This window comes from Malaclemys terrapin, chromosome 12, assembly GCF_027887155.1.
Source record: "Malaclemys terrapin pileata isolate rMalTer1 chromosome 12, rMalTer1.hap1, whole genome shotgun sequence".
Taxonomy (NCBI): Eukaryota; Metazoa; Chordata; order Testudines; family Emydidae; genus Malaclemys; species Malaclemys terrapin.
In genome coordinates, this window is record NC_071516.1 from 27,703,966 (window position 1) to 27,721,172 (window position 17,207).

Genomic DNA, 17,207 nt, shown 5'->3' on the forward strand with positions numbered 1-17,207 from the left:
TGTTTGGTGTGCAAGAGGAGGCTCCAGGCTGGAGCTGAGGAGTTCAGCATGTGGGAGCAGGCTCCGAGCTGGGGCAGGGGTGCAGGAGGGGGTGAGGGCTCTGGGGTGGGGCCGGGGATGAGGGGTTTGGCATGCGGGAGCAGCTGGGGGTGTGGGCTCTGGGGTGGGGCTGGGGATGAGGGTTTTGGGGGACAGGAGTGGGCTCAGGGCTGGGGCAGGGGGTTGGGGTGTGGGAGAAGGTGCGGGGTGCATGCTCCAGAAGGGAGTTTGGGTGAAGAAGGGGGCTTAAGGGGTTGGGGTGTGTGTGGGCACTGGGAGGAAGTTAGGGTGTGGGAGGGGATTCCAACCTGGGGCAGGGGGTTGGAGTGCAAGCTCCAGCAGGCAGTTCTTACTTCAGGCAGTTCCCAGTTGGTGGTGCAGCAGGGTTAAGGCAAGCTCCCTGGCTGCCCTGGCTCCATGTGATTCCCGGAAGCAGCGGCATGTCCGGCTCCCTAGGTGGAGGTGCAGCCAGGCGGCTCCACGTGCTGCCACTGTCTGCAGGCGCTCCCCTGGCAGCTCCCATTGGCCACGGTTCCCCTGTGCCTAGGAGCTGTACATGCTAACTGCTTCTGGGAGCCAGGGAACCCCGCTGCATTGCTAACCGGCACCGCCAGGGTCCCTTTTCGACCGGATGTTCTGATAGAAAACTGGATGCTTGGCAACCCTACCCGTGCACTATCCCGCTGTGATACCAAGCCCCTTAAATTGTAGTTTTCCAGCTAGAGTTTTTGCATTTAAAATACCTCCCTTAGAGAGAAGCATAGAAAAAAGAAGCTATTATTTATACAGTCAAGTAACTTTACATGGATAAGAGTGTTTGATTAAGGAGCACTTTACAGAAACTCCTTAAAAGCAGCTGAATGAATCCTAATATATGTTTGCAGTAATGTTTGGAGCTAGTTCAAATAAACATTTATTTGAACAACGAGGTGGGACTCAAATCGTGGAGCAGCATCATTGGGTTTTTGGTCTCCCCCCCGCCGCTTTTCTTCACTTCTCCATAGGTACACTTTGTTCCAGCACCAAAAAAAACCTGAGCCTGAACTGTACTGACCCTCTATAGCTGTTAAAGCCACTAAAGGCTTTTCTTAAAAGTCACTAAAAGCTGGAAGTGCTTGTGTGCTCATCCTGTCATGAAGCAGAAACTAACTCTCAGGGCCGGTCGACACTTAAAAAGTGGCCCTGGCACAGCTACGCTGCTGTAGTGCTACTATGCTAATGGGAGACTGTCTCCCGGCAGGGTAGTTAATCCACCTCTGTGAGAGGCGGGAGCTATGTTGGTGGGTGAAGCTCTCCTGCTGTCATAGTGCTGTCTTCACCAAGGTTTATAACTGCATCATTCAGGGGTGTGGGTTTTTCACACTCCCGAACGACCTGTTTATACCTGGGTAAGTTTGAAGTGCAGACCTGGCCTCAGAAAGCCACTCACTTATCACACCAGTCACAACTCAGCAGCACAGCTAGAATTTCAGACACTTTCCACACACCAAGCAACTCAGGAAGCTCTTCTCCAAACCATTTAAATACCAAATCTGTTGGTGGGGATTCTAGAGCAGAAAGGGGGGGAAAAAAGGCTACAAATTATTCACTGGGGATTATTCGCTCAACTCCAGTTCTAGAGCATGGGTTGTAGTTATTCATTGCTGCTCTATTCAACCAGTACTGGACACAAGCCACCCAAAAATGATGATGGGAATGACAAAGAAGCCATAGCAGAAGATTAACCAAACACACCTACAATTTAGAAAGGTTAGATTTTTTTAACAGCATCTGGTGGCCCTGACTAAAATGCTTCCAAACACAGCCAGTTTCAAATGATTGATATAATAATAATACCTTCGTCTTATCTATCACTTTTCATCAGTGGATTACAAAGCATCGAATGAAATAAGCTGTCACTATCCCCACTTTTTACAGATGGGGAAACTGAGGCATAGATGGGCAAAGTGATTTGCCCAAGGTTGCCTTGCAGGCCAGTGGCAGAGCCAGAAATAGGACCCAGGTTTCCTGCATCACAGTCCAGTACTTTATTCAATAGGATACATTGCCTCTTAAAATGCTGCCAACCTCTGCAGACATCTCAGCAGCTACTGTGATTACTTCCATTTTCGTGGTGAGCAGGAATTGAACCTCTGATCTCCACAGCTAAAACATAAGCTTTTACAGTTTGAGTTAAAGTAACAAGCCTGTAGCTGGCAGCTACAATGGACTCAAGCACACATAATGCACTCTGAACAACGGGTTACACTATATGCTACCAAGTAGTGCAGAGATGGGATGTTATCTGGGCTGGTTTCAGGAGTCCAAACGAAGAGGTCAGGTGATGAGAAAAAGTTGGGCATGGTGGTTTTACAGTTATGGACCTGTTCAGTGTATGACCAGGTGCTAAATCACAACCCTGGGAAGACAATCAAACAAGATGATACAATTCTGGGGCCTTAAAGTTCCACCGGCCTTCGAGGCCAAGACTTAGGGTCGTTCAATGGACTTCACCGTCCAGCGAGGGGGCATTGCAAAGCTTTCTAGATAGTACGTCCCAAACCATACAGGAGTGTGAACGTAGCAGGTTGTTCTGTCCCAGGAGTAAGGGCTTGTCTACATGGGATGTTTTTGTGTGACATGCCAGGGTGTGAACCTACAGCACATTACCTTGCTGCATAATAATATCCCATCAGGACACTGCTACACTGCAGTGAACATCAGCGAATGCACTTCGACTTATTGTCCTTACCAACAGGGCCGGCTCCAGCATTTCTGCCGCCCCAAGCAAAAAAAAAAAAAAAAAAGCCGCGATTGGCGGCGGCAGCAGGTCCTTCACTCCTAGAGGGAGCGAGGGACCTGCTGCTCCCGAATTGCCGCACGTGCCGCCCCTCTCCTTTGGCCGCCCCAAGCACCTGCTTGTTAAGCTGGTGCCTGGAGCCGGCCCTGCTTACCAAGTGCCAAAGCGCTGCAATGCAGTGAAAGTCATGGTGTCCACACGGGACATTACTGCGCAGCAAGCTGGTCCACTGTAGATTCACACCCTGGCTTGCCGCACAGTAATGTCCTGTGTAGACAGGCCCTAGTTTGGAAGGACAAATAAACCAAAAGGAATCCACACCCAGTAGCTAGGGACATTCAGATAGCAGAAATGAGTCGCAGATTGCAAATCTGGATGCCGCTTGAAAGCCATTAAACCTGCAAGTTTTGTACGTAGAAAGATGGGCACATTGAAGAAAATTTCTGATTCAAATTCAATGTTAAGTCCTTCAGGGCGGGGTCTATATCTGTATCTGTGTGTACAATGCCCTGCACAAAGGGGCCCCGATTCAAACTGGGCCTCTGGAGACTACTGCTATGTAAATAATAGTTACATATCCCCAAAGGACATGTTACGGTTGGAAAGTTGCACACCCAAAATGACAGACATGAGGCTGGCTGTGCTCCGGTGAGCAAAACACAGGCGAGAAGTGGCCATTTTCAACAGTCCCGGTGCAAAAGGCATGGGGACGGGAATATCCCTGTGCCAGACTTTCAGGTACTGAGGTAAATAAGGCAGGCCTTAGAGCCCGATTAAAAAAAGGTTAGAACATTATTTGTAATGGAACATGTTAGGTGACCTAAATATATCGGTTCCTAATGCTCCCCCATGATGATTTCTAGCCTCTGCAGTTGTCCTCTAGTCTAAGGTATGTCTACACAGCAAAAACACACAGTTGCTAGTCTCAGGTCAACTGACTCAGCCTTGTGCTGCGGGGCTAGAAATAGCAGTATAGACATTTAGGCTTGGATTGGAGCCTCTGAGGCCCTCCCCCCTTGCTGTGTCTCTGAACATCTACACTGCAATGTTTAGCTCTGCAGCACGAGCCCTGCGAGCCGCAGTCTGTTGAACAGGGCTCGGAGACTCGCTGCCGCAGGTCTTTTTTGCTGTGTAGATGTACCTTAAGAAACATAACATGTCTGCCCAAGTCCTTGATGAAATCCAAACAAATTAATTGCACATAAGCATATGCACATTGTGGTGAAGAATTCAGGAGTCCAGGGATAATTCCACAGCTGCTGGGTACAGGGCAAAGCTTTGAAGTTTTAGTCAGGTCTCATATTTGTACTTGGAACATTCCACGGGCAAAATATCTGCCCCCGTGAGGGAGCTGAGCACCAGCTATGAGACAGTGCAGCTGAGGTCAGGAAAGCGACGTGACTAAAAATGGCCCTGTCTTACTCAGCAGATCTGCTTCCTCTGTGTCCCTGGATCATATCTGCTCATTATCCTGACCCAAAAGACTTTTCTCCCATTAGCCCAGCAGAGGCAGAGAGAAGCAGCTGTAAGTATGGGCTAAGTGTGGTGCAACACAATACCCCACGCCTTGAAGGGATCCTGCTTTGTCAATGCCGCAGCATGTGCCCCTTCCCCCACCAAAAGTCCCTGGAAGTTGAACTGTGGGTCCCAGTTGCCAAAACTTTCCCCAACTCCATTCTCACTGATGAAACACTTCTAACACCCTCCTCCTCTGTTGACACTAAGCTCTTCTGCATCTCTCTATATGCAAGTACCCTGGCCCACACCTGCCTTCCAAACCCTCCCACCCCGAATATAGGGAATTTTGGCTAAAGGCCTGAAGGTTTGAATTCACAGGGGGCCTGGCAGAACACAGAAGCTGGCCCTAGAACAAAATTGACTATGGCAGAGGGAGCCAGATCCTGGCGGCAGAGTTCCTTTACTACTGCTGGGGATGAGAGGAGTTGGTTTTTCAGATCCTGGGGGGAGACTGCGTTGCTGTCAGTTAAAAGGAATCCAAAAAATATGTTTTGATTTTTATTTTTTTAACTTGCAAACTGAACATAGTTGCTAAGACATCACAGAGGCAAAATAAAGATGTGTCACTATTGCAGAGTACTTTAAGGGCCAGGTGCTAAAATTAATAGGAATATGCCGCCACCTGGTGATTTCTGTTACTGCACCTTCTCAGGGTTCATTTACATATGTTCCTCCCATTTCTCACTGTCTCAGATGGAGATAGAGTCTGTCTGTCATAATATCCATCTGCAGGAACTTAAAGGGACACAAAGATTGGAGCTATGCTGTGTGCTAGACAGAGCACAGTGTGTGCTTGGAAGTGCTGCCTCAGGGTTACATCCATTGCAGAGCTCTTCCTGTGACGTGCTGAGGGCCCTCAACTTCAGTGGGAGCTCATCACCTCACAGGATTTGCTCTGCACCATGCTGGATCCACTTCCTAACTACCTGCTGACAAACCAGCTGCAAAGAGACAATTCAATTGACAGCAGGATACCAAGGGAGGAAAAATAACTTTTGAAGTGGTAATGAGAGTGGCCCATTTCAGACAGTTGACAAGAAGGTGTGAATAACAGTAGAGGGAAATTAGTATTGGAGAAATTAGGTTTAGATTTTCTAATGACCCAACCACTCCCAGTCTTTATTCAGGCCTACTTTGCTGGTGTTCAGTTTGCAAATTAATTCCAGTTCTGCAGTTTCATGTTGGAGTCTGTTTCTGAAGTTTTTTTGTTGAAGAATTGCCACTTTTAGGTCCGTTATTGAGTCACCAGGGAGACTGAAGTGTTCTCCTACTGGTTTTAGAATGTTATGATTCCTGATGTCAGATGTGTGTCCATTTTTTCTTTCGCATAGAGACTGTCCGGTTTGGCCAACGTACATGGCAGAGGGACATTGCTGGCATATGATGGCACATATCACATTGGTAGATGTGCAGGTGAACGAGCCCCTGATGGTGTGGCTGATGTGGTTAGGTCCTATGATGGTGTCCCTTAAATAGATATGTGGACAGAGTTGGCACTGGGGTTTGTTGCAGGGTTTGGTTCCTGGGTTGGTGTTTTTGTTGTGTGGTGTGTAGTTGCTGGTGAGTATTTGCTTCAGGTTGAGGGGCTGTCTGTAAGCGAGGACTGGCCTGTCCCCCAAGGTCTGGGAGAGTGAGGGATCGTCCTTCAGGATAGGTTGTAGTAGATAAGAATCCCATCATGACCCAACCAGCACATACAGCACTGAACAGTAAAGGCTGAAGTAATGCTAAGTGGGGAGAACTTACAAGACCCACCACCTTGTCCTCTGTGAAGCGCATCTGTCCTCTGGCTTTTAATGAAGGCTTGGGAATCATGCTGGATTCATTATTGACCTTGGACCCTCAAATAGGGGCAGTCACCAGAATTGCCTTATTCCATACATTCCCCTCCACGATGATCTTGTCACAACTAGAGCTGAGAGGAAAATGTATATCTCCCCTCTCTCCCCCCCTCCCCCCCAGCAAATTTCAACTGTTTGTCAAAGAAGTGAAAATGTTCACTTATCGGCTGGAAAGGCTGAGATGAAAACTCAATGAGCTGCAGAAAGCAGATGCTTTTAGGGGGAAATAATAATTTAGTTGAAAACTCCAAGTTTCCATCAAAAAACAGTTTGTACTGAAAATGTTCATCCAACCCTAGTCACCACAATGCATGAATTTGTCACCTCCCGGTTGGACTGTTGCAGTTCCTACCATTTGGATCTGGGGGGAGGGAATCTGTTGCATAACCCAGCCACCCACTGCTAAAAAAATGTCACTCAGAGTTACAACAGTAGTTGGCAGCTATGACCTAGCTACATACACCATACTGAGGAGGAATCTGCTGGGACTCCGGCTATAGGCCCTCCACACCAAAAGCAGCTGTTCTAATCACTTAATGGAGAGTGGTTTGGGAAACATTCTATGCATGGCACACGACGTGCAGGATAGGACACCTAGCCCCTGGATGAAGTGTTAGTTATGATCTTGGGGGGAAAAGGACAAGTAGCGTGTAAAGTTCCCTTTCAGGGTCATCAACCTGCTTGGCACAGGGCCTCCCTTTAGGTAGAAATTGAATCACCAGTTTAGCCTTTCAGAAGAAAATAAAAGCTAGACAAAATTCAACCCCCTTTCGTGAGGCCTGGAAAAGGCAACGTTAAAAGCTCACACTGCACTGGAGCCCACCCATCCCTCGTCACAACTATTAACACGCCATCACCAAACCACTGACAGTACAGCACAGTGCCCAGCAATGCACATTAGCATTCACTGGTAGATTGGCCATTGCTACTGATAGGGGGCATTTAGAAATAAAGACACCACAAAACAATGCAATCTCTTTAACAATCTCCTGGTTGCCAACCCTCCGGAACGTTCTGAGCATGGTGATGTCAGCCCTGCTGCAGGGTCTCTCAGCCGCACATCTGCTCCAACCCTACCCAGCAGTTAATTCACCCCCTCTCCGCAGCCCACAAATAATTCTCAGTGCTGGTGCTAGCCCATTCGGGACCCTAAGCAGGAATATTCCCCCACACATACACACACAACACACTAATAATTAATAGGGGCCCTAAGCAATTGCTTAGTCTGCTTATGCCTAGTGGCAGCTCTGATTCCTGTCCCTCATCAGTTCTGTCCATAGAATCATAGAAGATTAGGGTTGGAAGAGACCTCAGGAGGTCATCTAGTCCAAACCCCTGATCAAAACAGGACCAACCCCAACTAAATCATCCCAGCCGGGGCTTTGTCAAGCCAGGCCTTAAAAACCTCTAAGGATGGAGATTCAACCACCTCCCTAGCTAATCCATTCCAGTGCTTCACCACCATCCTAGTGAAATAGTTTTTCCTAATATCCAACCTAGACCTCCCCCACTGCAACTTGAAGCCATTGCTCCTTGTTCTGTCATCTGCCGTCACTGAGAACAGCCTAGCTCCATTCTCTTTGGAACCCCCCTTCAGGTAGTTGAAGGTTGCAATCACATCCCCCCCCCCCCACTCTTCTCTTCTGCAAACTAAATAAGCCCGGTTCCCTCAGCCTCTCCTCATAAGTCATAATCATTTTCGTTGCCCTCTGCTGGACTCTCTCCAATTTGTCCATGTCCTTTCTGTAGCGCGGGGCCCCAAACTGGACACAGTACTCCAGATGTGGCCTCCCCAGTGCCAAATAGAGGGGAATAATCACTTCCCTCCATCTGCTGGCAATGCTCCTACTAATGCAGCCCAATATGTCATTAGCCTTCTTGGCAACAAGGGCACACTGTTGACTCATATCCAGCTTTTTGTCCACTATAATCCCCAGGTCCTTTTTTGCAGAACTGCTGCTTAGCCAGTTTGTCCCCAGTCTGTAACAGTGCATGGGATTCTTCCGTCCTAAGTGCAAGACTCTGCACGTGTCCTTGTTGAATCTCATCAGATTTCTTCTGGTCCAATCCTCCAATTGTCTAGGTCACTCTGGACCCTATCCCTACCCTCCAGCATATCTACCTCTCCCCCCAGCTTAGTGTGATCCACAAACTTTCCCCAGCTTGAACCAGCCCCTTCTTATTCCCCAGGCTGTTTTCTCTGGAGTCCAATTCTGAGCCTACCACCTCCTGGAGACTCCTGCTTCCTACAGACACTACCCCAGAACCTCCCACAAGGGGCCTAAGCTGCTTCCTGTAATTCTGCCCTAAACGAATAATATGACAGCAGCTTGTGTGAGTCAATCACAACTTCTCCCCAGGCCACCCACTGCTCTGAGGGACAGAGTCCATTGCTGCACCCCATCCCATCTTTGGGGGGAAATCTTACTCCCTACATGTGTCTGGCCAGCGGGTCAGGGGACAGCGCGGACTCCATCTACAGCACCTCACCCAGGCAACGGGGGAACAGCCCGATTGCCTCCATGCACCCAGAGAATCCAGCTATACAAGGGTGGGGTGAGGGGGTTCTTTTCTCTCCTACTCTCCCATCGGGGGCGCACTTTAAGGGACAATCTAGCCCACAATCTGTTGTAACATAAAAGAGCATTCAGTGGTTTCAGGAGCATTCCAGTGCATGCATGTGTCAGGGAGCGAGAGAATATTATTTGGCCTTTCAAAGATGTTGAATTATGGCCATGTCCTGGAGCTTAGAGGATATTCAGCCTCGTTAGAGCTGATTTAAATAACTTCTCAGAATACAAACAGCCAATGGTGCTGTATTTAAACGAAAAACAGCCAACCTTTGGCATCAGCACCCATCCTCAGCCTGAGGATCGGGGGAAGATTATAGGCAGCTGACTTTTCTTTCTTGGGGCTAAGAATATGATCCTTCGTTAATAACTATGGTCCCAACCATACAGCAGAGCGAATCCAACTCTGCTGATAACTGTTGCGTCCTGGGTTACTGCACAGAGAATGGCTAGCGAGGTACATAACAGTGAGCTTTGCTGATCAGGACTGCTCTGCGTGGGTAGCCTCGTGGCCCTGGCAAAACTCCTGACTAGGGCTGGCCGGGAAATAAGATCACCGGTTTGTAAAAATGTGAGGTCTTGATCCAATTTGTTTCCATTCTGATGCAGAACAAAACTGAACCCTTTTGAAATTTTTCAAGAGAAAACCAGAGAGAGGGTGAAAAAGCTATTGGCTCTGCTGGGGTGGGTCTCACTCTCTCTGGTTTCGATCAGAAATCCTGGCCTTGCAAAACCTTCCTAATGAAGGAACGTTAGATGAAACTGATGGAGGCTGCGCTGTCTGACTCAAAGCAGGGAAATGAAGCTTGTTTTCCCATACCCTAGCTTAGGGTCCTACCCACTGGGCTACAGAGTCAGTCTCTCTAGCCCACTGACTAATTATTTATACAAAGTGGAACATGTCTAGCGCTCCTTTTGGAACTGTTCCACTTTGTATGAAAAAAAATGAAAGAGTCAGTGGGCTGGAGAGAGATTGACTCTGTCGCCCAGTGGGCAGGGCGTTCACCTAGAATGTGGGGGTTCAAGGCCCTTGTCTGAATCAAGCAGATACCCTGGGTCTTCCACATTCTGGGTGAGTGTCCCAACCTCTGGGCTCTCTTGTTTTGACTAGACTTAGTTGTGGTTGGTCCTGCTTTGAGCAGGGGGTTGGACTAGATGACCTCCTGAGGTCTCTTCATTTTCTATGATTCTATGGTCCTCTGTGAGGGGAAAGGAAGTAAGAGAGGGCTTATGGGGCTATAGAGTAATGAAGGTCTTTTCTTTCCTGTCACCTGGGGGGGGACACTAAGAATGGTCTCTATACAGCACTGAAGCCAAGAAGTAAGAAGTCAGACATGTCTATGGATAACAATTATCCAGGGCTATCCTAGTTTCCCAAAGGGATATACTCTTCAGGGAATACATCAGCCCCTAACTACTGGAAGTCAGGAAGAAACTTTCCCCGGGGAAAGGTTATACCATAACTGTGGGGATGTCTTGCATCTTCCTGTGAAGCAGCTGGCACCAACCACTGTTGGTAAAAGGGTGCCGGACAAGATGGACCCACTGGTCTGATCGAGTGGGGCAATTCCTACGATCCTAGTACATATAAAATACCTTCTGCTGGTTTACCCCTAAACAGCCTGCCTTCTATCCAACTAGGTATTTCTAATGCACTCATCACCATGGTGTCTGGCCTTCCTGGCTTGAATGAAAGAGAATCCCAGTTCAGATATGCTAACCCCTGCATCTGACAGTTAGAAGTTGCAGCACACAGCGGGGTACATTCTCTCCATTATAACCATGCCATCTCACTAAAGCCAAGGTCATTGCATGGGCGTCTCTTAGAGCAGATTTAGGCCTGATGTTTTTGCATGCTTTCCATTAGACACACACAGCAGCAACTGCCGCAAACGCCAACTGACAGCAAAGCAGAAGTGGCCACTCCAGCTACCCTGTTCCCTTCCTTCATGTCCTGCTCTGACCACTGGGTATGAGCGGTCACTGACAGCAACCTTCCTGTTAACTGAAGATAGCTGGACAATGCTAACACTAGATGCTATCGGAGAATTAGCAGAGGAACTCCCTGTAAAGCAATGGGAATCTCATGAGCCCTGGAAACAAGGGACTGAACTTGAGGCACTGAACTGAAATGGCCATTCAAGACACTTCCATTTTGTGGTTCTAGCTAATATGAAACTCCTTTTAGGCCGCAGTGCAGCTAGAAACAAAAGCAGCGCTAACAGGTGAGGACAACAGTTCTGTTTTGCAGCAACATTAGAGGCTTTGAAATTTGTTTGTGTCCCGCACTGAAATTAAACAAAACCTTTCCGATGTTGTCACAAAACGGAATGGTGTTGAAACATTCATTTTCAGCTTTAGAAAAATATGTTTTTTGGTTCTGCTCTCTCTCTTTCTGGTCACATCTGACCAGAGAGTCCAGAGCCTCAGAAATCTTCCAGATGAAGTCTGTCTTTGAAATCAATGCACTTTTCAGCTTCATCAAAAACAGCACAGTCCATCGAAAACTGTTAGTTGAAAATGTTCCAACCAGCTCTAGTTGACGAGATAAGGACATCACCCATTCTGGTTCCAAACCTTTGTAAGGTAAAGCAGTTGCTGCTTTCTCTAGCCTGGGGATTTACAACCTTCTTTCATTTGCAGACCCCTAAAAAATTTCAAATGGAGGTGCGGACATAGTCTGCAGACCTCCAATTGCTGTATGTTCTGCATCTCTGATTGGTAAAGGGCACCCTTGCAGCCTAGTTTTACAGAACTCTCAGAGCACCACGAATTAACTAGGGCACTGAATCAGCGAGGCTAGCTCCCTTTAAGGTGGTGAGACCCAGATGTTCTAAGCATCATTTTTGTAATACATTGGAGCTCACGCAAGTTCATCTTGCCACTATGTAAAACATAATCTGCCTCAAAGTGGCTTTTCCAGGCATGTTACCTTGATCTTTAAGGGTACATACCCACCTTTTATGCAGGCGATTTGACTGCAGGTACACATCCAAATAGCTGACCTCTGAATACCTGACTGCAGGTGGAAGAAGGATGGTCTTATGTTTAAGACATAGGCCTGGGACTTGGGAGAGCTGGCTTTAATTCCTGGCTCTATCACAGCTGGGGGGTAGGGATAGCTCAGTGGTTTGAGCATTGGCCTGCTAAACCCAGCATTGTGAGTTCAATCCTTGAGGGGGCCACTTGGGGATCTGGGGCAAAATCAGTACTTGGTCCTGCTAGTGAAGGCTGGGGGCTGGACTCAATGACCTTTCAAGGTCCCTTCCAGTTCTAGGAGATGGGATATCTCTGTTAATTATAAAGATTCCCAGTGTGAACTTGGGCCAGGACATAATCTCTCTATGTTTCAGGCTACATCTACATTACAGCTTACATCACTCTGTCTGTGAATAAATCACCTCCCTGAGCAACACAAGTTTCACGAACGAAAACACCAGTGTGGACAGTGCTATGTCGGTGGAAGAGCTTCTCCCAGCAATATCGCTACTGCTGCTTGTGGGGGCTGGAATCATTAGGCCGATGGACGAGCTCTTTAATGTAGCCACTCTAAACCAATGGGAGAGCTCTCTCCTGTCGACTTAGAGCAGCTACATTGCAGAGCTTACTGTGGTGCAGCTGCACTGCTGTAAACTCTCTTGTGTTGCCATACCCTCAGATTCCTGTTGGTAAAGTAAAGATCATTGTCTTTTCTATTTAAATTGCTAGTTGTTATGGTCAGGGACTGTTTCTCACAGTGAGTTTCTACAGCACCCAGCACAATGGAGAGGTGACCCAGACTGGGGGCCTCTAGAGGCTATTGTAACAGGGTGGCTTGCCCTTAAGGGCTGGAGGGCCTGGGGCTACCTCCCCTGATTACAAAGGAGCCACACCTGGGTTGGACCAAGCAGCACCACTCTAAGAGCGGCAGGAAGCAGCAACGAGGAAGAAGCTGCAGCGGGGTGGGGGTAGTTTAGTTGCTGAGACTGTGAGAGGCAGGAGGCCTGGCAGTGAGCTATGGCAGAGAGACTCCTGCTGCCAGAGCTGAAGAGCAGTAGGGTAACTACTAGATTGTTTTCAGGTTTGGTTTGCTGTAGTGGGAAACTAGATAACAGATAAAAGCCTGGCCAGAAGAGCCTGGAGACTGTTTGTTTGGTGGGAATGTAATGGGAGAGCCCTGAAGATGGGAGAAATTGTTAGCAGGGCACTACAGAAGCACTGCTGGACACAAGGATGTGCATGGGAACTGGCAGACGATACTACGGCTACCATAACATGAATACTGCTAATGATAGAAGCAAGTGTACTTGGACTTGTGCAGACTTCCTTTTGTGGATACAAACTGCATCTGCAGAAAGGAAGGCTGGACCTCAGCCCCAGTGATAATTTACCCCTTAAAGTGTGACTTCAGTTTGAGGGGGGCTGCAAAACTGGCAGCGTGGTCCCATTTTTATTCTCATCCAGTTTGTTTGACCTCGCTGGGGTTGGTGGCTAGGAATGAGAAGGGTTTGAGGAAGGGGGAATGGATAGAGGGCTCTGAGATCCAGATACCCCTGGCTGGCAGAACACTCCCCAGGGATATATGAGAGGTGGGAGTGGTTCTGTTGCTGGCCGAGCAAATCCAGGAGGGAAGAACCTGACAAGTAACTGAGCCTGGAGAGATGTTATCCTGCTAATTTCTGTGTTAATGAAACCAAGCCTCGGGAAGCAGGTGAGTGTAGGTTCTGCACAGTGTGTGGATTCTGGAACAGCGCCTGCTCTCAATTAATAAAAAGGGACTCCCATGTGACATACTATCATTATTATGGCAGTTCAGTACTCTGCTAGAAAAGCTCATACAGGCATCTGTACATTGCCTTCCATAAACGGAAAACATCATTGTCATTTGGAACAGGTTGTACACTGCACTGGTTGCTAAGTGGCTTTTCCCATATAGAGGCAGGCTACTAATGCATAAGTGGCAGCATGATTTGCTTTAGCTACCTTTAAAAGGTCAGCAAGCCTGCAATTTAACTTGACATCTTGCAGTCTGTTTTTAGGACTTTATACCCAGATACAAACTACATGAGGAATTTTGACATGCAGTTTGTATTTGTGTTGAAAAGGTCTCTATTAGACAGACAGGTAGAAAGAGGACAGCAAGTGACCATTGCAATTGGCGTTCATTTCCCTTGCCTTTCTCAGAACAAAGCTCTGAACGGGCAAGCAAATAGGGTAACGGCTTAGCTTTGCTTTAAAGTAGGCGCATCTACAGTTATACAAAGTACTATTGTTAGTTAAAAGTAGGAGTCAAAACATTCTTCTACTAATGCTGAAAGCTGTAGTGTATTGGGCCCTTACTCAAGAATACTGTCGTATTTTCTCATAGGAGTATTTCACCAAACGTAGAGCAGACAATGGGAGGTGAGGCATCCGCAGACAATGGTTTTGTTTAAAAGATCTGTGCACGTATAGTGCAAAAATGATATTACGGCTTTTCAGAAAGAGATGCAAGATGGAGATGAACTAAAGCTCATGCACTTTACTGGGGGGGTGACACTTATCAGCACAAGAGCCTCGAAAGGTCCCTGGTACAGCAGTGATTATGAGGACTGGTAGCTGCAGACTGGGTGTAAAGGGCCTCCCCTAAACCTCTGTAAATAGCAGAGCTGGACTTGGAAGGTAGGTTTGGAAGGATTCGATTTTTATCTGTAAATTTTGGTAAACAGACTTCACCAGCCACACACAAATGGACAAACATCTCCATTGATAACAATCAATTTACAGACAGGCAAAGAAAGAAAAAATGGTCGTTGAGAGTTTAGTCAAAATCCACTGACTTAGACTTTTGAATTAGGCTCACTAAAAATAGACTAGCAAACGAATAGTAAAAACCAGGGATGATTTAAGGATATTTGCTTTGTATATTTTGACATGTGAGGTTGACAACTTGTTTTAACAGTTGATGCAGCTTTAACTTTTTGAATCTCAGTATCTGTCATTAAACAATTGTCTCCCCATAATTTCCTACAACTGTGACAATAAAAAATCTAAACAATTGATTAAAAATAGATTATCCACCACAATTATATTTTAAAACATTGACTTCTGCCCCTGTTCCTTAGGGATGAGAACAGGTTGGAGGGACAGCCCAAGGGAGAGAAGACACCATGGGGCCACTCGTTCTACAATGACATGAATCTAGTGGCCATAAACTCCCAAGAGTCTTGTCTGCTGTTCCAGATCAGGGTTGGGAACAGTAAGGAGAGGGGTTGTGTCGCTGTCCAACACCCAGGGGAAGAGAAATATTTCCACTGCTCCCCAGCCTTCATGTAATTCCCTGCCCAGAGTGGTTCATTCTGGCTTTGTGCACCAGGGTTGGGAGGTGAATTTCACAACGAGGCTTTATCTAGACCACGGGTTGGCAACCTTTCGGAAGTGGTGTGCTGAGTCTTCATTTATTCACTCTAATTTAAGGTTTCGCGTGCCAGTCATACATTTTAACGTTTTTAGAAGGTCTCTTTCTAGAAGTCTATAATATATAACTAAACTATTGTTGTATGTAAAGTAAATAAGGTTTTTAAAATGTTTAAGAAACTTCATTTAAAATTAAATTAAAATGCAGAGCCCTCTGGACCGGTGGCCAGGACCCGGGCAGCGTGAGTGCCACTGAAAATCAGCTCGCGTGCCGCAGGTTGCCTATCCCTGATCTAGACTACACTTTAAAGGCATTACTCTAGAAAGTAATACCTTCTAATTAACATGTGAAAATATAAGGAATATGGCCTCGCTGGTTGAATTAAAGCCTAGGGAGGTCCTTAGGATAAATCTGACAAACTTAGCACATGTTAAAGTACATGCTGTCCTGTCTACACCATAGGTGCCGACTCTGTGGGTGCTCCAGGGCTGGAGCACTCACGGGGAAAAATTAGTGGGCACTCTGCACCCACCCACCAAGCTACCCTTCCCGCCCCCCCATCCCACCTCACCTCTGCCTCCGCCTCCTCTCCAGAGTGTACTGCGTCCCCGCTTCTCCGCCTACCTCCCAGCGTTTCGCACCTAGCCACCGCCAAACAGCTGTTTGCATGCTCTGGGAGGGGAGGGAGGAGTGGGAATGTGGCGTGCTCCTGGGAGGAGGCGGGGCCTGGGTGGGGATTTGGGGAAGGAGTTGGAATAGGGGCAGGGACTTTGGAGAAGGGGTTGGAATGAGAACAGGGAAGGGGTGGGAAGAGGCAGGGCAGGGATGGGGCCTCATGGAATGGGTGGAGTGAGAACGGGACCGGGGACAAAGGAGGGGTCGAGCACCCATGGAAAAGAGGGGAAGTCGGCACCTATGGTCTACACTAGCCTCTTAACATATGCTCTAACCAACATGGTAGATAACCTCTTCCAGCATCGCACCTGTAAATCCCAATCTAGAGCAGTCCTAAGGGAGAAACTTCCAAAAGCACCTGGAGTGACTGAGGGTATGTCAACATTGCAGCCTGTGTAGACATACTCAAGCTTGCTTTTGATCTAGCTAGTTTGAATAACAATAGCACTGATGCCCTAGGAGCTTGGATAACAGCACGGGCTGTAAAAGCACAAAGGGGACCCTGGGCACATACTCCAGTGCTAGCCTGTGCTGCTGCCCATGCTGCTGTGGTTTCACTGCTATCCTGTCGTGCTGTAGTCACCCCTCTGATTGCAGTGTAGACATACCTCTCGGCGAGGAAGACATTTTCAAAAGGGAAGTCCCACTTACTTCCAGTGAGATTTAAACTTCTAGGGGCCAGCATTTGTAAAAATATTTAGGTAGCTAAAAATGCAGAGAGGTGCCTAGGTGCTTTTTAAAATCCCTCTAAGTGCCTAACTCCCATTAGTTGCAATGGAAGTTAGGGGCTTTTGAAAATCTCAATAGACGTGTATTTTTAGGCACCTAAAAAGTCAGGGCCCTTGGGGCCAAAGTCTGTTTGGAAAATGGGACTTTGCCTCCTAAGTCAATTAGTAGCTGCTTTTGGAAAATATACCTGAACTGTGCATTTAATAACCCCTGAAATCAAAAAACTTGAAGCTCACCATCCAGTTGTATTAAATGGAGAGTGCAGGAGACATCGGCTAAACTAGCTGGAGCAGAAGCATAGCCCAGAATGTAGCTGCAGCTATCACTCTTTTAACCTACAGTTTGGAAAAGCTAGTGACAGCTGTGGTCGCACAGCGCTCCTCTCCCTCCCACGTACCCGCACAGCACCGGATGTCAAGCAAAGGGCACCTCATCCACAGCAGCCGAAAGAATCTCTTTGCTAATATGAAATATTGTTGGATGCATTTCATTGAGGCTGCTTGGGGCCATGCTCATGCCCTGTGTCTCCCTTGGTTCTCACTATTAGCTAGCTTTGTTGGAATGTCTCCTGGCCCCTCTTTGCAAACAAATATATACTGCCAGCCCTCTGCACTCCTGTGTTTTGTTTCAACCAGAAGCGTTGAAATGTTTCATGTCCGCATCTCTGACTCTACACTCTT

General features: G+C 47.4%; 1 protein-coding gene across 2 annotated transcripts in view; it reads right to left on the bottom strand.

Moving 5' to 3' along the window:
- The window catches only part of RALY (RALY heterogeneous nuclear ribonucleoprotein), a 281,278-nt gene that overhangs the window by 227,072 nt on the left and 36,999 nt on the right, over positions 1-17,207 (bottom strand). Inside the window, exon 1 of one of the 2 annotated variants that reach the window (XM_054046432.1) lies at positions 393-534. The exons of the other annotated variant lie outside the window; for it this stretch is intronic. The gene's annotated coding sequence lies outside the window, so the exon portion shown is untranslated. Of the gene's footprint in view, positions 1-392; positions 535-17,207 lie in introns of those variants that run through there. 2 annotated transcript variants of the gene reach the window in all.